At 51.3% G+C, this 26,325-nt stretch overlaps 1 protein-coding gene across 2 annotated transcripts in view; it reads right to left on the reverse strand.

The window, feature by feature from the left end:
* COL6A2 (collagen type VI alpha 2 chain) overlaps window positions 1–12,665 on the reverse strand; it is a 32,452-nt gene extending 19,787 nt beyond the window's left edge. For both annotated transcript variants that reach the window (XM_027041371.2, XM_027041372.2), the window contains exon 1: window positions 12,513–12,665. The gene's annotated coding sequence lies outside the window, so the exon portion shown is untranslated. The remainder of the gene's footprint in view (window positions 1–12,512) is intronic.
* Window positions 12,666–26,325: the final 13,660 nt, after the last annotated feature.

The raw sequence follows: 26,325 nt of genomic DNA on the forward strand, positions 1-26,325 counted from the left end.
TTTTCCTCCACAATATTATAGACAGAAAAACAATGAGACCGTAACTGCAGAATTTTGTGAAGAAACTAAAATGAACCAAAGATGTCTGTCTAGTCAACCTAGCTTTATGTAAAAGATAAAAGTTTCAGATGTGCAGGGGCTCACCTACATACCATTTCTAAAAAAATTCTGCAGACAACAGAGAAATGAGTAAGAGTAAGTGAGAGAGCAAAGAAACCTGAGAAATACAGTAAAATATAAAAAATGAAGGAAAAAAGGGCCAGAAAGCACAATTAAATGCCAGAAACATCACCTGGGCCAGTTGGGACAATATATGTGGATGCTTTAAATTCTTCCGTTAAAGACAAATATTCCCACACACCCTATGTTTACAAGAGCAGGATCAACAATGACCAAACTATAGAAAGAGCACAGGTGCCCACTGGCTGATGGGTGGATAAAACAGATGTGGTTTCTGTACACAATGGAATATTACTGAGCCATCAAAAAGAATGAGATCTTGCCATTTGCAACAACACGGAAGGAGCTAGAGAGTGTTACGCTAAGTGAAATAAGTCAGGCAGAGAAAGACAAATATCATATGACTTCACTCATATGTGGAATTTAAGAAACAAAACAAACAAAGGGAGTAAAAAAGAGATAAACCTAAAAACAGGCTCTTAATATAGAGAGCAAACCGATGGGTACCAGAAGGCAGGTGGATGGGGGATGGGTGAAATAGGTGATGGGGATGAAGAGGTACAAACTTCCAGTTATAAAATAAATGAGTCATGGGGACGGACAGCGCAGCATGCACTTCCATGATAACGTCGCGTGGTGACAGGTGGTGACCACGCTAACGGTGGGGGGGGGGATACAGCTGAATGTATAGAATTGTCGAATCACTAGGCCGTACACCTGAAAGTAATCTAGTATTACGTGTCAATTATACTTCAATAAAAAAAGAGAGAAAGAAAAGAAAAATATTCCTAAATTGGATCAAACAATGAAACCTGTCTGATGAGGTTTACACGGGAGTGACACTAGATAGACTGTCACAGATGGTGCAGAGAAACTTAGGGCAGGTGAGCACAGAGAGGAAGACGGTGGGGCCAATCTAAATTGGGACAAGGGTGAGGGATGGCGCCAAGAAAAAGATAAAGGCTGCTATCTGATAATGAGTCTATCGGGTTTCGTAGCACAAAATTATATACACCAAAAGTGGTGAAAAATCAAAGAAAAAGCTGACAAGCCAATTATTAATAGAAGACTTTAACTCAGCTTTCAAAGTTCTTGATAGATCACATAAACAATAACAAAAAAGAGGATCTGAATGTCATGTTTTGTAAAACTCTGGTAGTAACAAGTATGGAATATGTATTTTCTAAACATTAGGATTTGGATAATGTGGATAGAACAGACACACACGTACCTAGATCTATCTTTGAAACCTACAAGTAGGGAATGTATGTTCTTTTAAAAATTTTAGAAAATTCATTTCTAGAGCGACCACAAATCAGCTTTAATTAATTTAAAAAACAATTAGAAATTGTAAGGATCAAATTCTCTGAACCACAATGCAAAACCAGTCACTAGTAAGACACACACACAAAAATATTAAAGCATCTGGAAATTTAAAAAATTCTCTCTTGCTAAAACGACATAGGAATTAGTGACAACAGTGTTATGTATCAAAACAAATATTAAAAGGTCAAAGCTGTAACTGCAGGACAATATGTAGCTTTAGATGCTTTATGTTGTAAGATGGAAAATTAGTGTAACAAATTAGACAGTTAAAGAAGCTAAGGGCAAAAGTAAATTAACAAAATGAATCTCAAGAAAATAAGAGAAAGACAATAATAAGAAATAAACCAATTGATTACAAAACAACAGTAGAACTATAAATACACCTAAGAGCTGGTTCTTTGGAAAAGTCAATAAGGTAGAAAAATTTAATCAAAAATAAAAATGATGAGGCACGAATATAGTAATACAAGAATTTAGGAATGAGTAAAATAATGTAGTGATGGATGAAGAAGGTTTTGAAGGAGCATACCACGTGCAGCTCTAAGCTAACAGTATGAAAGACCATGCTCTGGAAGAGTCTGAGGAGAGGTGCGGAACTGATGGGACTCGGCCCCAGAAGGGGACACGCCCCTAGGGTTCTGGCCCACATGGATTTGGGTCTTCAAGGACAAATGCTTCTCTGCCTGTTCCAAAACATAAAAAGATAAGCTTTTCAATTCATTTTTAAACTTGGAAAAGCCAGAGGCCAAAAATTGATCAAGGAAGTCCCTAAAGGAACTCTATAGGCAAATCTCACTTTTAAACACAGTTGCAAAAATCCTAATAGAGACTAGACAATAAAGCCCAGTAGCACGTTAAGGACGACTGTACCAAAGCTAGACGAAGTTAGTTTAGAAATACGATGATGCGACACTACAAAGCATATTAACATGAAGCACATTAATATAAAAAGAAAATCATGTAACTGCTTTAAGGAGCCCAGAAACATCCATTTCTGACTGAAAAAAAAAAAAAAAAGGCAAACTTCATAAGAAATTTAGGAGTTGAATTAACATTACAAAGCATATAAATTTAAAATCAACAAACAATAACGTATTTTATACAGAAACTAAAATAGGCGTCCTTATCTTTGTAGGGCACAGATTCTGTCAAGAATCTGGACCATTCCATGTGACACAAATGCACAGATGCCCATGTACAGAAATCACACCTTTCATGAACTCAGGGAGTCCATCCATGGACCTGACCCCAGATTAAAAATTCCTGCACTCAGGGGTGCCTGGGGGCGCTCAGTCGGTTGAGTGTCCAACTTCAGTTCAGGTCAGGATCTCGTGGTTCGTGAGTTCGAGCCCCACGTCGGGCTCTGTGCTGACAGCTTGGAGCCTGGAGCCTGCTTCGGATTCTGCGTCTCCCTGTCTCTCTGCCCCTCCCCCACTAGTTCTCTCTGTCTCTCAAAAATAAATAAACGTTAAAACAACAACAGCGACCACAACAAAAACTTCCCGCGCTCAAACAACATCCGCAGACAAACAGACAAGACAAAAACCTCTCTGGTTTTCAGTGTTGTGTTGGAAGCCAATGCAATAGGACCATAAGAAGAAATAAAGTATAAATCTTGGAAACGGAAGAGATGGAAAGTGCCCTCACTAAAGACGGGACTGTCCACCCAGAAAACCCAATAAAATCAATTGTAAAAAGTTTACGGGAAGGCAGGGGAGGTTCAGTGAGGCAGTTATAAGAAAAATATATACGAAAGGCTGTCAATTTTCTTCTGTTGGCAACAACTAGTGAGGAAATCCAATGGAAAAAGCACTATTTACATTAGCAAGAAAAGCAATGTAAATCTAAGGAGTGAACTTCAGAATCTAAGAATGTGCAGGACTCATTAAACAAACTCAAAAAAAATTTCTAAGGAACACACAGGAGAGACAAACCTTGTTTCTGGATGAGATACACAGTATTTAAGAATATCAGTTCTTTTTTTATTTTTTAAATTATTTTTAAAATATAATGTATTGTTAAGTGGGCTAACATACAGTGTGTACGGTGTGCTCTTGGGTTTGGGGGTAGATCCCGGTGCTTCATCACTTACACACAACCCGGCGCTCATCCCAAACAGCGCCCTCCTCAGTGCCCATCACCCATTTTCCCCTCTCCCCCACACCCCCATCAACCCTCAGTTTGTGCTCTGTATTTAAGAGTCTCTAATGGTTTAAGAATATCAGTTATTTCCAACCGGATCTACAGCTGAATGTAATTTTGACTAGAATCTCCAGGAAACATTTTTGCTTCGTGCCTGCCGACATGTTGACAAAAAGAACCCGAGGCAGAAAGAATAAAGGGTGGCTGAGAGCAACAAAAGACACAGGGTAACGAGGAGAGTTGTGCTATCAAGGGCTCGTGCCACAATAAGACCGCAGCGATCCGGCACTTATGGTTTGGTGGTGGACTGCGCCAACAGGCCACCCGGCAAGCAACGGGCCACGCCGCACGGAACTGGGCTGAGACTGGCCGTTCCGCGCAGCGACGGGGTCCTGGGCCAGGGCTCCCCGACGTAATGAGAAACGGGCGTAGTCTGGCCTGGACCCAGATAAATTCCAGAGGTGAGTGCAAAACAGACTAAGAAGGCTTTGGGGAAAACATGGAAAGAATGAGACGACGAGGGAATAATATCTCCTACGATCGCCGTGCACCAGACACCACGCTACCTCTCCTCACGCAACACGACCGCCCTCGGGCACTGGTACCCTGACGGTCCCTGCCTCCCAGGGAGGAGACGGAGACCAAGTGGAGGCAACTTGTCCAGGATGCTCAGCCAAGAGCTGAGGTCCAAAGCCAGGCGGCACGGCTTGGGGTCCACTCTCTTGATAACTGGACTCCCACAGGGGACCTTCCTCACAGCACAAATGTGAGCAGCCCTGGGACAGACCAAGAGCCAGACAACAGTCTTTCCAAGATTCCATATTTTTCTGAAGTTTACTTACTTATGTATGTATTTATTTATTTAAGAGTGAGGGAACACATGTCAGTGGGGGAGGGGCAGAGAGAGAGAGAGAGAGAGAGAGAGAGAGAATCCCAAGCAGGCTCCATGCTGACAGCATGGAGCCCAATGAGGGGCTCGATCCCACAAATCATGAGATCATGACCTGAGCCCAAACCAAGAGTCAGATGCTTAACCGACTGAGTCACCCAGGTGCCCCAAGATTTCATATTTTTAAGGTTTAAAAATTTTGATGGCCTGCTATTAGGTGTGCAATGTTTATAACTATTACAGTTTCTTGCTCTATTGAAATTTTTATTAACATATAATGTCTTTTGTCTCTTGTAACTGTTTTTGACTTAAAGTCCATTTTACCAGACATTAATACAGCCACCCTGCTCTCTTTTGGTTCCGAATTGCATGGAATAACTTTTCCATCCTTTCACTTTTTTTTTAATGGTTATTTATTTTTGAGACAGTGAGGGTGAGAGGGGGAGGGGCAGACAGAGAGGGAGACAGAGGATCTGAAGCTGGGTCTGCGCTGACAGCACAGAGCCCAATGCGGGGCTCAGACTCATGAACTGTGAGATCATGGCCTGAACCAAAGTCGGACGCTTAACCAACTGAGCCACCCAGGAGCCTCCTCCATCCTTTGACTTTTAACCTCCTTGTGTCCCTGGATGTAATGTGAGTCTCTTTTACACAGCTGACCCTTGAAAAGTGCGAGGGTCAGGGACGCCAACCCCCCGCTCCCCACACTGTGTAAAACTTTCGACTCCCCCAGACTTAACTGCTAATAGCCTACTGTTGGCTGGAAGCCTTATTGATAATAGAGAGTCGATTAACACTTACCGTGTATGTTATACGTATTACAGATTCTAATGCTACAGTAAGCTAGAGAAAAAAATGTTAAGAAAATCATATGGAAGAGAAAATACCTTTATAGTACCGTAGTGCAGAAAATCTGCACGTAAGTAGGCCTGCACAGTTCAAACTCAGGTTCAAGGGTCGGCTGCAGTTGGATCGTGTTTGTTTATAATCCATTCTGCCAGTCTCTGTCTTTTGATTGGAGAGTGTAATCTGTTTACAATTAATGTAACTACTGATAAGGAGAGACCCACTTCCATCCTTTTGCTATTTGTTTTCTATATACCTTATAGCTTTTTGTTTCTCATTTTCTGCATTATGACTTTTTCTGTGTTTAGTTGATTTTTGTAGTGAAACATTTACATTCTTTCCTCATTTCTCTTTGTGTGTATTCTTTAGGTATCTATGGTTACCAGGGGGATTACATTTAACATCCTAAAGTTCCAACATGCTAATTTGAATTTATATCAGCTTTACTTCAGTATTATACAAAACCTCTGCTCCTTTACAAGCTCTACCCCTATCGCTTTCAGTTACTGATGTCAAAAAACTACGTTTTTATACATTGTGTGTTCAAAACATAACAAAATATTATTTTTAATGCATTAGTTTCTTAAGTTATGTAGAAAGCAAAATGTGGAATTACTGTTGCTACTATAACATTAACTTTTATAATTGCTCATGTGTTTATCTTCACTGAGATCTTTATTTCTCCATCTGGCTTCAAGTTACTGTCTAGAGTCCTTCCATTTCACCCTGGAGGACTCCCTTGGGTGTTTCTTGAAGGTCAGGTCCAGTAGTAACAAATTCCCTCAGCTTCTGTTTATCTGAGAATGTTTTAATTTTCCCCTCACTTTTGGAGGACAGTTTTGCTAGATATAGAATTTTTAGGTGACAGTTTTTTTTTTCTTTTAGCATTTTGAATATCATCAGCCCACTGCCTCTGGTCTCCCAAGTTTCTGATGAGAAATCTGTGGGTAATCTTATTGAGGACACGCGGATATCATGAGTCACGTCTCCTGCTTATTTCAAAAATTTCTTTGTCTTGGTTTTTTGATAGTTTGATGACAATGAGTCTCAGTGTGAGTCTCTTTGAATTTATCCTACCTGGAGTTCATGGAGCTTCTTGGATTTTATGTTCATGTCTTTATCAAAGTTGGAAGTTTTGAGCCATTATTTCTTCAAATACTTTTCCTGCCTGCTTCTCTCTCTCCTCTCCTTCTGGGACTCCCACACTGTGCATGCTGGTCCTTTAGGCTCGTTCACTTTTCTTTGATCTTTTTTATTTATGTTCCTCAGACTCAATAGTTTGCACTGTCCTATCTCCAACTTCCCTGGCTCTTTCTTCTGTCTTCTCAAGTCTGCCTTTAAATTCTTCTAAGGAAGTTTTCATTTTAGTTATTGTACTTTTCAGCTCCTTTATTTCTTTTTGAATTCTATATAGATATCTCTTTATTGGTATTTCCTTTTTTTTCAGACATTGTTTTCTTGATTTCTTTAATGCTTTCCTCTAGTTTTTTTGAGCGTTTTTAAGATGGTTGTGTTTAGGTCTGCCTAGTAGATCCACCATCAGGTCTTTTTCAGGGGTAGTTTCTGTTGGTCTATGTTTTTTTTTTCCCCTTTGAACAGGCCATACTTTCCTGTTTCTTTGTATGATTTGTGATTTTTTTTTGTTGTTGTTGAAAACTGGACATTTGTATCTAATGATGTGATATGTCTGGAAATCAGATTCTCCTTCCCCAGGGCTTGCTGTTTGTTTGGTTTTGATTGTTATAGGCCGTCTTCATGCCAAGGATCAGCCTGAAGTGTAAGTAAGAGGTATTCTCAGGTGTTTCCTGACCACACACCTTCCCTGAACAGGTTCACTGCCCACCTAATTCCCCTCTATATGCAGCTGCATTCTAATGCCCTACTCTTCAATGTCTGGCTCCCCCAGAAAGAAAGAGAAAAGTGAACAGGGAAAAAAAAGTGGCAATACTTTAAATCCCCTGTAAGTAAATTCAGCCAGAGAAGGAAGGGATGGGGACTTGCAATGATGGGAGGAAAGGAAACAACAATGGCAGCCTCAATGGTTTAAGAAGAAAATATCACAGAAAGTAGCTTCTCTGTACACCAACAAATTGGATAGCCTTGGGGAAATGGACAAATTCCTAGAAACACAAAACCTACAAACCATGAAGAAACAGAAATTCCGAACAGATCTATAACTAGTACCGACATTGAATAAGGAACTGAAAATCTGACAAAGAAAAGCCCTGAACCTGATGGCTTCGCTGGTGAGTTCTACCAAACGTTAAAGAAGAACTAACACCAGCACTTCTTAAACTTTTCAAAAAAAGTTGAAGAGGAGGGAATATTCTCTTACTCATTCTATGACATCAGCATTATGCTGATGCCAAAGTCAGACAAAGATACTACAAGAAAAGAAAATACAGACCAGTAATCCTATTGAACAATGACACAAAAATCCTCCACAAAGTATTACCAAACAGAATTCAATAGGATAGTAAAAGGATTAAATACCATGAGCAAGTGGGATTCATTCCTGCAATGCAAGTATAGTTCAACATCTGAAAATTGACCAGTGTAATATAACCCACATGATATCTCAATGCAGAAAAATCTTTTGATAAAATTTAATATCCTTTCATGATAGAAACACCCCAAAACTAGGAATAGAAAGAACCCATCTCAATATAACAAAAGCCATATATGAAAATTGACTTGGATGTACATGTTCATGGATTGGAAGACAATATTAAGTTGAGTGGTATTGATGTCAGTACCACTCAAAGTGATTTATAAATTTAATTCAATCTCTATCAAAATCCAAATGATGATTTTTGCAGAAATAGAAAAAAAATTCTAAATCCATAAGAAACCTCAAGGGACCCTGAATAACATAAACAATCTTAAAAGAGAAGACCAAAGCTGGAGGACTCACGCTTCCTCATTTCAAAACTTACTACAAAGCTATAGTAATGAAAACAGTGTGGTACTGGCATAAAGACAGACATATAGACCTGTGGAATAGAGTAGAGTCCAGAAGTAATCCTTGCATACATATTCAAGTACTTTTCAACAAAGATGTCATGACCATTCAGTGGGGTTAAAGAGAGTTCTTTTCAACAAATGGTGCTGGTGCAGTGAAAAATGAGTATCCACAAGCAAAAGAATGAAGTTGGGCCCTTACCTAACACCAGACACAAAAATTAACTCAAAGTGAATCCATGATCTAGATATAAGACCTAAATCTATAAAACTTAGAAGAAACGTGGGGCAAAACCTCACAACATTGCAGTTGGCAATGATTTCTTGGCTGTGACACCAAAAGCATAAGCCACTTAAGAAAAAATAGACAAACTGAATTTTCTGGAAAATAAAACATTTTGTGTATGAAAAGATACTATCCACAGAGTCAAAAGGCAACCCTACAGAATGGGAAAAAGTCTTTGCAAATTGTACATGTGGTAAGGGATTAAAGTCCCGAATAGATAGAGAACTTCTAAAACTCAACAACAAAAAAACCAAACAACTTGACTCAAAAATGGATGAAGGACTTGAATAGAAATTTCTCCAAAGAAGATATACAAATGGCCAATGAGCACATGAAAAGATGCTCAACGTCATGAATTATTTAGAGAAGCACATACCAAAATTCTGAGGATATCACCTCATACTCATTAGGATGGCTAAGATTTAAAAAACCCCAGGAAATAACACATGTTGGAGGATGGAGAAATTGGAATTATTGGCTGGAATGTAAAACAGTAGAGGCTCTGTGGACAACGGTACAGTGGTTCCTCAAAAAAAAAAAAAAAAAAGATAAAATTACAATATGATCCAGCAATTCCATTTCTGGCTATATACCACCCCCCAAATCAAAAGCCGGGTCTCAAAGAGATATTTGTACACCCATCTTCATTGTTCACGTTAGTGGTTACTCCCAATAGCTAAAACATGAAAACAACCCAAGTGTCCACTTGCATCACTTGAATGGATAACTACAGTGCAAGCACAGAATATAGTGCAGTATATTCACACAGTGCAGTAATATTCAGCCTTAAAGAGAAAGGAAATTCTGTCACCTGCCACAACATGGATGAACCTTGAGGATACAGTATGTTCAGTGAAATACGCCAGTGACAAAAAAACAAATACTGTAAGATTTCAATTATATGAGGGACTTAGAATATTGAAAAAATCACAGACAGAAAGTAGAATGGTGGCTGCCAGGGACTGGGGATGGGAAAGGGGAGTTAGTGTTTAATGGGTACAGGGTTTCAGTTTTTCGAGAGGAAAGGAATTTCAGAGACGGATGGAGGTGATCATGTACCTAATACCACTGAGCTCTACACTTAAAAATGGTTACGACAATAAGCTTTATGTTATGTGTATTTTACCATAGTTTTTAAAAACTGGGGGGAAAAGTTCTTACAAACTAGTAAAACTGAGCACCCATTAGGAACACGGGGAAACCACAACCAGCCAAATGGTCAGTAATCAAAAGCTGTCGAAGGCACAGGAATCGAGGCCCTACAGACAGACCAACAGTGCGCCGCTCCTCACCCATGAAACCGGCATGTGAGAAAACCAAAACAAACCAAACAGCAATCCTGCCCGTTGTGGAGAATGCCAGCGTCCTTCCCCACTTTCCTGGTGTGTATCTGATGGGAAGCCTGAAAGCCTTGACACTTGTCAGAGCTTTTGACCCAGAGCCACTCTCCCAGCAGCAGGGGCCCCTCACCACTGGATCCCCACCTCCACCTGCTTATTACAGCGGCTGCAATGGGCCACCACGAGGCTCACACACTGTGTGGCGTGGAGCGTTGACATGTTTTAGGTCACCCGGGAGGGTGTGTGTACCGTCTGTGGAGAATGTCGCTTTATGACATGGCCCAATGCCAGCCCTCGCCCCTCGGGTGGGGGTTGGGCTCCCCCAGGTGCTGCTCAATGAGCAGCATCCCATGATCCTTGCTTCTTTGCAGGTGCACCCCACACCAGGGTCCCCCCTTCACTTTGCACAAATGTGTGAAAGAAGCCAGAGAAGGGACTGATCCACTGAAATGTGGAAAGAATCAAACTATTTGTGGTTTTCTTAATCATAAGAACTAAGTTCTTCCAGCATCACAAAGCATTCTGTAGGTGCAAACGTGGTCTTCCCACACTATGCACCCGGAGACCCTTGGCAGCCCTGGCAGTGAAGAGGGCAGGTACTATTAAGCCCAGCCTGGTCCTACAGATGAGAAGATGCTGGCTGGGGAGGAGGGTGGGCTGGCCCACAGCCGCTGCCGAGGCCCCAGCTCCTTCTCCTCGGCACTGGCCGTCCCTCCTCCGACCTGGCCCATCCCAGGGTGCTCATCTGAAGGCCCCCCTGCTGCCCACAGCTCGCGGAAACACAGAGCCACCCTTCTGGCCAGTGACGCCGAGTCCGCTGCGTGTCATATGCACTGGCCGGGGCCGGGGCCCGGGCAGTGCCCAACCTGGTGGCCCAGTGGCAGGAGCCCTCCCTACTCTGTCCCTGCACGGTGCCTTCCCTAACCACTGTGCCCAACGACAGTCCCCGCCCTGCTGCGGACTTTGTCAGCCTCCCGGGTTTCTTTCATTAGCACATGGTGGCAGCGTCACGGTGGCCAGCAGGGCCCAGCGGCGCATCGATTCCTGAGTCTGCCAATGGGCCACACCTGGGACTCTTGTGCCCACCTCCTCCAGCCTGGCCTGGGAGACTCCAGGTCACATATGCCCGGGGCTCCTGCCTCTGAATAACGTCAGGAAGGCAGACAGTGTCCCTCCTCAGAGCCCCAAAGGCCTGTCCTGCCTCCTGGCCTGGTGAGATGAGGCTGGGAATAAACCCCAAAAGGCTTTCTTGTTGTTGTTAAACAAATGTAAGATTATCCCCGGGCCAGAACTCCTTTATTGAAAGAAAAAAACCCGCGAATCTGTGGATCTCCAGCTTCCTTCTTCTTGGGCATTAATCTAAAAATGAGGTTCCTTTTCTTGGGGACAGCTGGGTAGACAGAAGGTATGGGTGCTGGAGCTGGTGATTTTCTCCCTGGGTACGGGGGGGGGGGGGGTGGGGGTGGTGGTGGTGGTGGTGGTGGTGGTGGTGATATGCCCTGTGGGCACACCTGAGGCACCACGCCCTGCTGGTTTTTGTGTTGTTAGTATCAGAGACCTCCCAGTTGACCCCCCCACCCCTACCCTAAAGCCTTGCTCTAAGGGTGCTGGGACCCCAGGGCCCTATTAAACTGGATGAGGAGTCCTGGGAGGGTGTGGGGTTGGCCCAGCAAGGGGGCCGCCACAGGCGCCATCAGCCAGGACTCCTACTTCTGCAGCCCCCTGCTTAGTCTCACCCGGCAGACTTTGGTGGGCAGCGGGGCTGGAGAATGCGGGTGGGCCACCTCCAGCCTCAGAGGAATGGGGGGCAGGCTAGGCTCTTGTTGATTCTAGAGTGAGGGTGGGGGGGTGACCTGTCCTCTCCACTAGAGTATCAGGGACCCTTTGTCACCTGAAGAGTGCCTGGGGGGCCCTGGAGAGCTCATTCTGGACCTGGCAGCTCCTTCCAGAAGGAGGAGGAACAGGCTCTCCCTCTTGAGCCCAGAGGAGAGGGACCAGCCCCGATGGAGACCCGGTGCGGGTTCCAAGTCAGAGGGGCTGGTCTTCCCGTGGGGGTGACTTGGGCTCCTCAGCCCTCTGAATGTGATCTCTAGGCCAGAGATAAAACCAAACTCCCAGGAAGCAGCCAGGGGTCCGCCTGCACACGCTGAGCCCCTGGGGGCTATTTGGTGAGGAGGTGACCGCGAGGTCTCCCCCGCTGTCCCAGCAGCCAAGCCCGGAAGCCGCAGAGTCTTAGCACCGAGCCCGGAAATGGAGGAATCCCTCCCAAACCCCTCAGCTCTGCCCCAGAAGGTGCCAAAGAGGGGGCGGCCAGACGAGTCCCTCTCCCGGTCCCCACCGCGTCCTAAGCAGCGGGCGTGGGGAGCTCGGAGGGAGGGCAAGCAGCTGGAACGGGGGTCGCCAGGCCTGCGCGCCCCCGGCCCCCCGGACCCCCCGGAGGAGCTCGCTCGCCACCGGGGAGGCCAGCCGGCCGGCGGGTCCCAAGGCGCCCGCGCGCGGCCGCGGCTCCAGGCGGGTGCCGGGTCGGCCGAGCGGCGCTTACCTGACCTCGGAGCGCGCGGGGCGCCCTCGCCGGACACGTCTCGAGGAGCTCCGGGTGCTGGCGGCCGCGACGCGGGCTCCGAGCGGGCAAGAGGGAGGGGTCCGCGGCGGGGGCCGCCCACTTTATACGCCTCCCGCCGCCCGCCAGGGCCGCGCCCCGACGCCCCGACAGCGCGGACAGCGGGAGGCGCTGCGGCCCCGCGGATGGCGGGGGACCAGGGGTGGGAAGTGAGGGCCCTGGAGTGGGGGCATGTAGGGTCGGAGGGGTGGACTGGGGGGCGGGAAGTGAAGAGGGCGCGGTGGGGAGGAAGGGACAGGGGTGCAGTGTGGCGGGGGGACCGAGGGGGGCCGGGAGGACGAAGGGTTGGAGGGGGACACGGGGGGGGGGCACTGCTGGAAACAGGGCGTGGCCGGGGCGCGGGCGCTGCCACCTCTCCTTGAACTGGTCCGAAGCCCCCGCCCCAGCGGTCCTCACAGCCCTCCGCGCCGCCCAGTCCACACCCGTCCACACCTGGACCTCACTGAGGCAGCTGCTTGGACTTCACGCCCGGCCTGGCTGCCTGCTGCCGCTGCCGGATTTCCAGGCCGAGCTGACCTGGGAGATGGGGAGCCGCGCCCTGCACCTGGAGTGGTGGGAGGCACCGGGGACTCGCCCCTGGACGGCGCCAAGGGGTCCCCATTCTCCGTGTCCCCCTTGCTCAGGCTTAGCCTGACCTAGCCTGGTCTGGGAACACGCAGTTCCTGCGACCCTGCGAGTCAGAATGTGTTTCTGCGCCGTGGCCTCCCGCCCCCCTCCAGTGCCCGAGAGCCTCCCGGTCAGATGGGAGGGGACTGGCTGGGAAAGGGCAGGGGTTCCAGGACAGGGGGAGCCTCAGGAGCTGCAGGGGCGGGGCGGGTGGAGCCTGCAGGTGCACTTTCCCTGGAGAACTCGGCAGGTGGGCTTGGTGCTGGGCCCAGAGGCCGCCGTGATGTCCGAAGTCCACCCGTGAGCAGAGTCTGGGGGTCCCTGGCAGAGCTGTTGTGGGAGTCCCTGCTCCCCACTCTGGAGTGGCAGACCCCCACTGGGGTGCAGGCAGGGCTGGGCAGAGGTCCTGGGGGTCTGGGGCCGGGCTGGATCACTGCCTTGCAGGGAGGGGGCTGCGGCTCCAGCTTCCGTTTGGCAAATCTCTGATTTAGCACCCTCCCCTTAAGAGGAGAGACGTGCGCTGCTTCTTGGTCACCTATATGTGCCCCGGGGGCATGCCCTATGGTCTTCCTAACCACTTCTTTCCATCTGCAGCCTGATTCTGGTGCACCGGGGTCCCACCGACTGGCCAGATGAGGGCAGGGTTCTAAGGAGGCATCTTCGTGTTTTCAGGGAGCCCCGTGCAGACCCAGATTGTTCAGGCAGAGGGGAGTAATGTCTCCCGTGAGGAGGGACAGGCCACCCCTGCAGCTGTGCCACAGGACGCCCCTACTTTGATGTCCAAAGGGCCTTTGAGGTGTGCCCTGGCCCCAGCACGTGGCCTCCCACCTGCTCCTGGCTCCCAGATCACCCCTCTGCCTGGGCCACTCTCAGTGCCCACTCTCTGCCCACCATCCCCGGGAGGCACCAGTCACTCCTCTGGTCCGGCACCGTGTTTCTCTGTGTGCGTCAGGTGCCCTGAGTGAGGGGCACCGAGGGAGGCAGGTGTGTGAGAGTGTGTCTGTGCCTGTCTTCCCCTAAAGAGCCCTACAGCATTCACTTGGGTGACTGGATTCACACCCAGAGCGTCATCATGGCCTCCCTGTTGGAGGGAGGTTTATGGGGCCAGGTAATAAAAGGAATCTTGGCTAAAGTGTTGGTCACAGCGGGTCCCCTAGTCAACAGACCACCCAGGGGTCGTTTCCCTGGTTCCCAAGGGTGTCATTGTCACTCCCATACTTGGCCATTGGAATAACTGGGTTCTGGCCGGTGTGGTTGTGGACACGGCAGGGGGAAGTCCAGGGGAAACTCGGACACTGCCCACCCCACTCCACCCCCCACCCCCTATCCCCCACGGCCCAGAGAGCAAACTGCAAACAATATCGTGTCCCTGGAGGTTGAGACCTGTAAGAAGCAGGGGTGGTGGGCCCCACCGAGCCCGGAGACCAACGAGAGAGGCTGCAGGCCATTGAGGCTTAACCACGGGGCCGCCCAACCTCCTCTGCTGTGTGGGCCTTGGAATTCCGGCAGAATTCTGGCGATAGCAGATTAATGGGGCTGTGGATTTACAATTGCATTATTTTCCATCCTAATTAGGAAAGACAGGAACAGTTTGCATTCACATGGGAGGGATGATAGATAATATGCATTTGTGGTTTGGCCTCAGGGTCACGTTAATCCTCCCCTCTGTCCTAACGTGGTCTGGGAAGCTAGGTGCCCCGGACATCCCCCAGGGGCAGGACACCGTGCTGACCGGGAAGGTCAAGGGAGAGGAGGCTCGTGTGCCGGAGGCCTTCGGACACATGTGCCCCAGAGGGTGGGAGATGAGCTCCTGTGAACATCCAGAGGTCTGCACTTCAGGGAAGGCTTTAGGGGTCTGGTGGTCAAGGGCATGCTGGGATATCCCCCTGAAATTAAAAGACAAATAGCCTCCTGTTGTATCCTCTGCTTCAGAGAAGAAAGTACAGGCCTGGTGGGACTTGTGGGCTCTGAAGACTACATTCCACCCTTGGGAATATTACTCTGACCCATATCTCAGGTGACACGGAGGCAGTCAGCTTTAAGGAGAGCCTAGGAGCAGGACATGTCTCTGCAGCAGGCCCCGGCTGGGACCATGCGGTGCTGGAGATGTCCCTGTGGGAAAAGACACCCAGTGGAGGGCTCTTGGGGCTCCTGCTGGTTCACTTCCTACCCACTTCCTTCTGTGCAAGGGTCCTGCCGTAAGGACCACCAGCGAGTGGCCTCACCTTGTTGAGTTTCAGTTTGTCTCTCCAAGCGGTAATGAGAGTGGTAATCATGCCATCGCTTCGTGCCTCCTGAGGAGCACGTCACATGCCAGACCCTGCGTGTGCAGCTCAAGGACCCCCCCCCCCCCACTGCCCTCAGCTGAGAGGAAATAGGCCAGAGCTGAAGAAAGCTTCCCCAGAAGGCCCAGCCTGCTGGCAGAGGGCAGGCCCCTGGGCAAGGACTCGCCTTGTGTCTCCACATCTGCAGGGAAGGACCCAGAGCTGAGCGGCCCCTGCAGGGAGCTGTGAGTCAGTAGGTCCTGGAGCCTCTGAAATGCAGTCTCCTTGGGGCCCCGTGGTTCTGGAGATTCACAAGGGGGCTGAGAGCCTGAGAATCGCCCTCTGGGGTCAAGCAGTGCCCCAGGCCACCATTAAAACCAATAGGGCCTCCCAGTGGCTTTGCTGAACAGCCCCGGAGGGCGTGAATGTCGGTCTCAGTGTCTCTTGGGCCTGAGGAACCCTCCCCTTGTCTGCCACAGGTTTGTTTTCCTTGATTTGCTGACATTCTAGAACCACCGGTGGGCTGGGTCAGCTCCCTCAGCGGGCCTGGCTGGCCCACCAGACTCTCTGTCCGGAGAGCTTTGAGCGTCACCACACCAGCGCCCACACCGTCGCCTTGTTCCTGCCTGAGTGTTCCCGCGGCCAGAGGCGGAATAGCTGGGACAGTGTGAGGGGCAGAGGGGCGTGGGGGTGCTCGGGTGTCCCGAATCTGGGGGCTGTCTGTGCGGAGGCCGGCGCTGGATGCTCACAGCGCCCCATGTGGTTTGTGCGACTGCGTTTCCAGAGAGGAAGCCCATCCAAGGTCGTGAGACCGTGCCGCTCTGACCCTGTTTGTGCGGTGACAGCAGATGAGCGGCGTAGATGCCAGTGCTCAGGAGAACGACTGTAACAGGAGAAGCCTCGTGGGAGCCGTCAGGGAAGGGATTTGTCATCTGGGCACACTGGGCCTGAGGGACGGTCAAGGAATGCCGTTTCTGTGTCTGCCCACATGTTCTCAGGCCCAGGGATGCCTGAGGGGTTCTGAGTGGACAGGCCCCCCGAGGCTTTCTCATGCTCTGCACGTCTCGTGGGACGGTTCTGGGCGGCAGGGCTCTGCTCTATGGCCTTAGAAACGCATTTCGGAAGACATTTGTTTTCCTTTGCGCGCTCATGGGGTTGAAGGGTAAGGTTCCCCTCCCCCGCCCCAACCGCTCTCAACTTTCTCCAGAGACCTGAAAACGTTACAAAACCCACCATCCACGGGCAACACGGGGGAGTCAGCACATCGTGGTGTGTGTTCCAGTTGGTGAGCGAGAGGTGGCTTCTATTCATTTAAGCCAAAGCTACCCCGTTAGTCCTGGTAATCCCTCTAGGTCTTGGGCATCTGGTATGTCAGCCTTCTAACTCTATGACGACACTTGGGCGGAGAACTTGTCCGCATCTCCAGGGAGCCAGGACAGAGCCAGGCACGCGGGGAGGGCGTGTAGGGGCGAAGGTGCCAGGTGGCAGGGAGGTCTGGGGACAAGTGCTGGTGGATGGGAGCTGCCCCCTGGGTGGAGAGGGGCTGTGTCTCCCAATGGACTTGGTCCACACATGGCGGTGCTCCCAAGGGGTCCCCACTTGCTCTGGCCTCTGGCCTTGGATGTACGGTCATTTCTTGGAAAGTGAAGCCAGCCTGAGACCACAGCATGCCAGTGGGACGCCTAGAAAGCTCCCCTCACATGCCTGACCTGATCAGATCCTGCTCGTGGCGTCTCACAGGCAGGACACGGGGTCTCCCGGGGGAATGTGCGGGGGGAAGAACTTTTGGTCCAAGGGTGGTGGTCTTTCCCCTTTGCCCCCTCCAAGCGTATGTAAACTTCATGAAACTGGTTTATAAAATGCTTCAAAATATTTATGCCTCATTAAAAGCTCCTCGTCACCAGCTGTGCTTCCCTGAGGTGACAGGGTCACCAGAACGTCACGTGCCTCGGCTCCCTGCTGGCCCGGGAGGGCCTCTCCAAAACACACTCCAGGGGCTGGCCAACCCGAGTGGGCCAACACTGGGAGCCCTACCCCAGGGCTTCTCCTCAGGAGTCAGGGTGGGGAGGCAGGGTCACCACAGCCCCAGAGTCTGAGCCAAACCTTGTCTATGTGCGTCTCCTGGCAAGGGGGCCAGATGTCATTGGATTCTCAAAGGTGCAGGTGGTTCCAGAAGCATTACACATACTCGGTGAACTGGGACACAACAAAATACACAAAATCATGCTGTTTAATCTTTCTGGATGATTTAGGAGGTCTGGAGCTGTCCTCCTCCTCATGACCACGACCCCTGCCGTCACCTCCCCACCATCATCTATTTCTCCATAACAAAGCATCCCTGCACTTACTGGACTAAACAATAATCATCTCCTTTGCTCAGTTTCGGTGGGTTGACGTTTTGGGCTGGGGTCAGCGGAGCAGTTCACCTGATGGTTTCATCTCAGCTTGTCCAGGCTGTGGCAGTCAGGAAGGCCTGCCGGGGGAGGACAATCTAGGTTGGCATTACTCACAAGTCTCTTGCTCTCCTCACTGTGGCCTCCCTGGAAGGACAACTCAGATCCGTTTATGTGGTGGCCGCGTGCAGCGGAATGGCGGCAGAAGCCACGCAGACTCTTGAGATCCGGGCTCAGGGGTCATAACCAATCGTGTTGCCACAATTTGTTGGTCAAAGCGAGACACAGGGCCAACCGTGACTCGGGGAGTGGAGACAAGGGCTCCAGCTCTTGCCGGGAAGAGCGCCACTGTCGGCCTATTCCGCCACCACCGCCACCACCTACCCACTGCTGCGACCGTCAGCTTTGCCTCCCCCACCGTCCTCTCCACAGGCAGGCACTGACGATTGCAGGGGGTTGGATCTTAGAAAGATACAGCCTCTGTCCTCAGAGGTCTTGTCGTGTGGGTGAAGATAAGAGACAAGTTCATGATGGACGGACAGTGGCGTTGTAAAGGCTCACTTACGCTTGAGAAGCCTTGAGGGAGTCAGAGGGCACAGGTCCCGTGGTCTGGAACTCTTCCATCTTGAGGCAGGTGGGGAGGCCTCTGTCTGGTGCATGACCAGATTGTGCCCTTTGTCAGTTGGGCTTATTTTTCTTTGTCTTTGAATTTTTTTTTTTTTTTTAACAATTTTAAAATGTTACTAATGGTTGGTGTTAAACTTTTGTAATATTATTTATTTATTTTGGAGCAGATAATGCATGTTCATTGTCCCAGATTCATAAGGTACAACAGGGCATGGGGTGAAAGGCGGCCTTCCCTCTCAGAGAACCTTGCGAGGTCTGCCTGGGGAGAATCATCTCCAAGCTCACTCACGGGGCCGTGGCAGGTCTCGGCCCCCAACGCACGGCAGCACGGCAGCTCACTTCCCCCCCAGTGGGAGCTGAGAGAGAGACAGAGACACAAAGAGACAGAGCGTCAGTGAGAGAAAACAAGAGGAGACAGGTCTGTCAAGAGAGAAGCCAACATCTTTTTGTAAACTGACCTCAGGATTGACCTCCTATCACTTTCACCATGATCTCTGCTTGTTGGAAATGAGTCTTGGGGCCCAGCCCACACTCCAGGGAACAGGATTATACTCTGTCATGAGTACCAGGAGGCAGGGTCATGAAAGCCATTTTAGAGACAGCTTGCCACCATCCCCTTTATCATTTTGGTTAGTGCGCGTCTGCAGGCAGCATAGTTTTCAGGATTTACCTGTGTCACCAACTTTTATTGTACCTTCAGTTTTGAAGGCTATTTCTCTGGGTGAGAATTCCATCTTAGCGGCTATTTCCTTGTGATTCTCTAAAGACGACATTACATTGTCTTCTGGTGTCCAGATTTGTGGGAAATCTGTCTCTCTGTTGTTCCTCTGAGGATAACCTGCCTCCCTTCTCCGGCTGCTTCTAAGACGCCCCGTTATCTCTGGCTCACAGCGCTTTCGCGGTGACGTACTACTCACATGTGGCGCTCTGCATCTGTCTGGCACGTGGATTTCTCTTCTGAATCTTTGGAAAGATATCTCTTATCAGTTTTAGAAAATCCTTTAGAAAATCTCTTCAAATACTGCCTCTGCGCCATTCTGTCTGTATTTTCCACTTGGGCTTTAAATTTCACATATGTTAGACATTTTCATCAGGCCTCATGTCGTATGCTCTTTTCTGTATTTTATATCTGTTTTTAATTTGTCTTTCGGTCTTGCCCATTTTCTCCTGAGCTCTTCCAATTAACTTACTCTCACTTCTGCTTTGTTTAATCTGCCGGTAACCCCAATCCATTGAATTTTAACTATCAAATACTGCATTTTTTTATTTTTAGAATTTGCATTTTCTCTTCAACTTACAGATTACAGTCTTCTTATCCAGTTGTCTGTCTCACATTCCACTTTCTTGAGATAGTAATTACATTTACTTTAAATTTTTTAATGTTTATTTACTTTTGAGAGAGAGAGAGAGAGAGAGAGAGAGAGAGAGAGAGATTGAGAGTGAGCGAGCAGGGGAGGGGCAGAGAGAGAGATACAGAATCCAAAGCAGGTTCCAGGCTCCGAGCTGTCGGCACAGAGCCCGATGCAGGGCTTGAACTCACGAACCATGACCCGAGCCAAAGTTGGACACTTAACCGACTGAGCCACCCAGGCGCCCCTTAGTCACATTTAGTTTAAAGTCCATATATGATAACTCCAAAAATCAGGGCCACCTGTGGGTCTGTTTCTCTTGTTTGTTTTTCCCCATAGAGTCATGTGGTCCCATCTCTTGACCTGCCTGGTGATTTTTTATTAAATGCTGGACATTATGTGTGAAGGATTGTAGGGGTCCTGCATAGTATTATCTTCTTTGTTTAGAATTGGATTTAATTTTATTTTGGTGGGCAGTTAGTGTAGGGAAGATTCCCTTTATATGATTCAAATCTGGGTTTATCTCTCTATGAAGACCGGGGTGTTATCACTCCTTCCTTCCTCCTGGAACATAACTTTCTAAGGGCCCCGTTGAGAGCCTGGGGTATTTATGTCTAACCGAGGGTCCTGTCCCTTTGAGGGTCCTGAATTCTAGGTATTGTCTCCCTATCAAAGAGATGGCAAAGGCTATTTTATGCTTTTTTAAAAACAGGCCTGTTGAGGTATGTTTTGCATAACAAAATTCATCCTATTCAGGTGTGCAATTCCACAAGTTTTGGTAAATTGAAGGGTATGGCCATAGATCAGTTTTAGAACTTTTTCCCACCCCGTAAGACTCCTCATGCCTCTTACCCACCCTCCACCCCGGAAACTACTAGTCTATGTTCTGTCTTCATATATTTGCTTTTTGCATGTTTCGTGTAGAATTCTCCACATTAGCATTCAAGAATCAAAACTAAAACAAACATCAGACCCAAGGTTCTTTCCGGTATAATTCTCATTGTGTTGATGGTTTGGTGAGTTTGCTGAGGCTTCTTTCTTCTCTCATCAACTCAGTAAGAAATATGATGATCAACTTTATGCCAGTACATTGAGACAACTTAGATAAAAGAAACAATTTTGGGGGGACTACACAGATTATCTGACTAGCCCAAGAAGAATTAGCCCTATATTTTGTCAGGGCATTGAATTCATTATCTGAGAGGGCTTCACTGGAGAATTCTAGCAAACATTTAGGAAAGAAGTAACACCCATCCTGTATAAACTTCTTGAAAATGTAGAGGAGAAGGGAACATTTCACAACTCGTTTTATGAGGCCAGGATTACCCTGATACCCAAACCAGACCACGATGTCTCTGCCTGACTTCCCTGTGTGGCTAGGCCTGTCTCTGTCTGGGATGATGACCAGGCCAGTCTGTCTGTGGAGGTGAGAGCCTCCGGTGGGTCCATGACGACGGTGGTCAAGATGATGCAGCCAAGGCACACAAGTGACCAGCTGTGAAGGGCACGGCCCCAGGCTCAGAACTGTGCTCTGTGATGCTGGCCAGGGTTCATGGCACGTTGTCAGGTGACATGTTCTGCGTCAGTAACTTTGCAGGCTTCTAGGGTCGGGATGATGCGCTTTGTGTCTCGACCTCTCTGGCATCTACCAGCTCCCTGGCAGGTATCAGCACCACCAGGTGCACCTGCGTGTTGTCTGGTGTGTTCATGTACTCACTCCAGCTGAACCCAGGGAGGCACATCTACGTGTCCCACGTGGAGAGAAGAGGAGAAAACCTGTCACTGGTTAAAGAGAGGCCAAAATTGCCTTCAAAAACACCTAATACCCGTTTCTGCTGGACCTTATTCTCACATTAGTAGGCATGTACACTCACGCTCAGTAGCAAAATCTGGGCTGCTTTCCTGTATGTTCCTCATTTTCCCAGCTCCCTCCTGGTGTGGGACGTGTCCCCACCTCTACTCTTCTAACTGAATCTGTGACCCTCCCTAGTTCTACTGTGTTATCCACAGGCTCAGAGCCTCATCGGTTTGGCAGTCACATGCCCCCACTCCTCCAGCGTGGCTTTGACCTGGCCCCCAGGATGGCAGAGACGTGCAAACGCAGAGTGCTGGGAACACGGGAGCATACCACCTCCCTCGAGAAGTCCTGGGGCGGGCAGGTAACAGGCTGCACGGGGGTGGTGGGGTACTAGGACATCTGGGCTTTGTTCCAGCCTCAGAGGGCAGGGGACATCACAGGGCTTGGGACGGGGCACCGGGTCATCTTTCGGAGCTGGAGTTGGAGGCCTGGGGCTGGAGGTGACCTGGCGTGTGTTCAGCCCCAGAGACTGGACAGCGAGTCCGGTTGTTGCCGCTGAGATGCCAATACTGGGGAAGGGCCGGGAAGCAGAAGGGACCCCTGGGGACCAGAAGCAGTGTGCACACGGCCGAGCGTCAGAAATGGAACACATCCCGGGAATGAGGAGAGCCCCCGGAAGCGACCTTTGGGATCACCTGAGGAGGCACGCTCGTCTCACAGCCCGACCCCCTGAGCCTGGCCAGGACTCTGGGACTTGTGCGGCTCCCTGCAGTCAGGAGGGGCGTGGGGCCACAGCAGCCAGCCTTGTGCCCTGCTGTGTTTCTTCAGGAGCCTGCCCTCCTCACACGGGCCCAGACCCCTCCCCTGGTTTGCACCCACTTTGCCTGCGGCCTCTCCCTTCTCCGCGCGGGCTGCCTCCGGGAGGGAGACGCAGTGACATCAGCCAGAGAAGGATCGCTTCCCTTTGATGGACCCACTCTCTGGCAGGAAAAAACATTTAAATTGTCTGACAAATTAAGCCCTAAACAGAACCAGCTTGTCTGAGGATTAACGGTCTTGAGACCCAGAACAAACGAGAGCATGGGTGAATTCCCACAGATCTACATTCAGGGGGCCAGCCGGCGCTGTGGGCGGTGACTGGAACGGATTTGTGAGTTGGAAGGGACTTCAAGAGAGCCCTGATTCCAGGGCTCAGGGTAATCATGGGTGTGGGATTTTCTGAAAAGCCACGGAGCCCTATCAGTTTCTCCTCGGGATCGGGGACTCCCAGGGCCAGGAGGGATTCACGGGTGCAGCTGTCGCCTGCCCTCTGCTCTTGTGTGACCTGTGGTGAGGCCCGGCATGGCTGTGGGTGCCCTGCCTCGTCATGCGCACCGGGCCACCGTGGACGTGGTCGAGGTGAGGCCAGCAGCGTGTTGCTCCACCCACTGGTATTCCACACACTTAACCCTCCACGGGTGTAGACGTGGCGGCACGTGCCGGAGGGACACGGCAGTCCCTGCTTCCCTCTGCGGGTGAGGCGGGCGCTGTCCAGGGGCTCATGGGCGAACAGGCTCAAACGGGGGCAGCGCCTCTACAAAGAGCAAGCCTGTGTCGACCCGGACTCCCTGAGCCGGAAGCCCAGTGGCCTTCAGGTCACTGTCTCCAAGCTCGGGTGTGTGTCGAAGGGGTCTGGCCGTGCTCAAGTCCCTGCCTGTGTGCTCCCTGGGCCCCAAAGGAGTCTGGACTGTGGGCTTGGCACCAAGGCCTGTGACCATCACTGAGCCTGAGCCTGGGCCATGGCAAAGCCCCCACTCCGGCCGGCTCTTCCTGGAGCACATCTTCCACCAACTCAGAGACCCCTCTTCTCAGGGAACCCTGGCCACCCTTCCCTGCCCTAGGTCCCCGCCAGCCTGTCATCTCACTTGGCCTATGTCTGGTGACCTGGTCTCCCCATTCTGAGTGGAAGTGGAAGCGGAGGCCGTCTTGGAGGAGGCACCAGCCAGCGTGGTCCTCCTGAGCCTTCTCTCCCTGCTGGTCCACGAGGTGCCCCTGCGGCTGGCAGTCCCAGGCTCAGCTTTGGACCTGGGGCCCAAGGTGAGAGGATGGCTTTGCCCGCGATCCTGGCCTACGGGGCTGGGCGGAGCTGGAGTGTCTCTGGGGAGCTGACTGGCCTGGGCTGGGGGTCCGATGAGGGGGGGGGGGCAGGCAGCCGATGGTGGCCGTGGAGGACGTGACACCCTGCCGTGGCGGTCAGCCCTCGGCCTCATCGTTCGAGCCCCGGCTGACGCAGGGTGAGGCGCTGCGGGGCTTGCCGGGCCCACGAAGCACAGAGATGTCCATCTGCAGCCCTCCTGCTCCACCCTCCTGGCCTGGCCTCGGGGCTGCCTCCAGGGCTGGGCTCCCGCACTGCCTATAGACGCGAAGCCCAGCCTCTCGGGGCCCAGCGGCGCAGCCTGCCCGAGGGATGGTGTCTCAGGGTCTGGGTGCCTGCACTGTAGGTGGGGGCCTCTGTCCACCTCTCGGAGGGTCTCTCCACCCCTAGGCCCCCAGTCCAGTCTCGGTACGTGCACCCTCTGATCTCTGCTCACGCGTGGCACCGACCAGAAGCCAGGTGGTCAGAGCCCCACTCGCCGCTGTGCTCCCTGAGGCCAGCCACTCGCGCCCTGGTTGCCTCAGTTTCCCCACCTGTAAGGTGGGCGTCTGCGTCATCTGAGACGGTCTGTGAGACAGAGCAGGTGGCTGTCCGCTCCCTGTTAAGAGAACAAGTGAACCACCCGCGTCCCTGCTCGAGACGCTGCTGGCCGGAGGCCCCCAGGTCTGGTCAGGCTAAATCCGTCAGCCCCTGAGGTCGGGGTGTGCGAGCTGCTTGCGGGCACGGGCGTCCCCACTGTCTGGGGCTGGGAGGACTGGGGGCTCAGAGCTAGCTGCTGTTGGCCCAGTGGCACGGGGCAGGGGGAGCCCTGCAGAGACCCAAGGCCGGGCTCTCCTCCTTCCTGCTCTGGGCCCGCCCCTCAGGTCCTGTTGCTGGGGACTTGGTGGGGTCTGTGGGGCCGGGAGGAAGCTTCACATCCATCCCTCGCCCGCTGTGGGGGGAGACGTGGCCACAGTCCCTCCCCCGGGGCAGCTATACTGGCCGCTGTGGCTCCGGTGATGACACACTTTCCAGAATCCGGGCAGTTGGGCTGTATTAGTCACTCAGGGAAAATGTTCCGAAGGTGGTCAGGTCCAGGTGGATGTGTCACAGCGAATTTATCAGAAAGAGATGTGGCTGTTTGTGAGTAACCGTGGAAACACACATCACACTGGCTGCCCAACAGGCCCTCTGTGTCGGGTCCCCGGTGGAGCCCGAGCATCAGCTGGCGTCTGGGAGTCTCCGCTTCCGCCCGTGGTCCTGCAGAAGCCGCTTCAGGCCCCAGGAGGTCCTTGTGGGCGGCGGCGAGCACAGCACTGCTGCCTCCTGTCCCTCCTGTGGCCGCCGAGTCACGCCTGCAGGTGCGATGAAGCTGGTCAACCAGCTGACCTCAGGAGGAGGTGACCTGGGCAGGCCCGACCAGGTCACACTGCCCTCGGGGAGCGGTTTTCCCCTGCTGGGGGCAGAAGAGGAAGCCCGAGGGACGGGGAGCCCCGAGGAATTGGGTGTGAGGGAGGTGGGGGTTCTCGTGGTGGGGTACAGAGGTCGCGTGGAAGGAGCCGAGAGCTGCCCCCCCCCCCCCCCCCCGCTGACAGCCGGCCGGATGCCCTAGTCCCACAGCTGCGGGGAACTAGGTTTGGCCAGTGGCCAGGATGCGCTTGGGAGAGGGTTTCCTCACAGCTTCTGACCGGACCCCAGCCCTTGGCGTCAGCCTGTGAGGACCCGCTGGCCCCTGGGCTTCTTACCTACAGAGCATGGGCTGAGAGTGGGTGTGGCGCAGAGTCTGTGGGAAACTAACACGGTCCCGGGGGTCCCCTCCTGCCAAGCCCAGGGGCCTCTAACCCCCTGCAAGGTTGGCAGCCTCTCTGCGTTGGCCCCGCCGGTTTAGTGGCACTTTTACGACCCCACTGGACAGTGCCCCGGGGGCCTCGCCAGCTTGCGGGCTGGCATCTGCCTGACACTCACGGAATGTGCTCCTGGCTCCTCGCCGGTCGGCTGGTGGTGGGTGAGGGGAAGCCAGATGTTGGGGGGGGGTGTGGGCAGGTCCCATCTGGATCACCCTCTAGGGATCGAGATCAGGTAACCGGAAGATAGAGTATAAGAGGTGAAGGTGCCTGGGCTGATGAGGCGAGGCCGGGACCAGGTGGCGCGTGTCCTCCATCAAGGTGTACCCCCGAGACACAGCCCATGGTGCACACACTCCATGGCACACACACCCCATGGGGCATGCCCCGTGGCACACACCCCATAGCATACACACCCTTGCACACCCACGAAGCAGGGACTGATTTGCCGTGAGTTCAGGGGCTACTTTTCAGTGGGGGTGAGGGAGTCTTGTGACTGTAGGAGAGACTCAGTGCCCCTCCCACCCCTCCCATCCCCAGTGGAGACTCCTGTTCTCTGCTGCATTTTCCTGAAGTAGAGGCCCTGGAGAGGGGCCTGAGGCAGAGTATCAGGAGCCCTGCATGGTTGCTTCAGTGTGCCAGGATCCCATGTCCTTGAGGAGCTGTGGCTATGTGGATATGTATGTGTGCATGCATGTTTATGAATATGAATATGGTATATGTCTGCATGTGTACATGGGT

The sequence above is a fragment of the Acinonyx jubatus genome, chromosome C2 (genome assembly GCF_027475565.1).
Source record: "Acinonyx jubatus isolate Ajub_Pintada_27869175 chromosome C2, VMU_Ajub_asm_v1.0, whole genome shotgun sequence".
Classification (NCBI taxonomy): Eukaryota; Metazoa; Chordata; class Mammalia; order Carnivora; family Felidae; genus Acinonyx; species Acinonyx jubatus.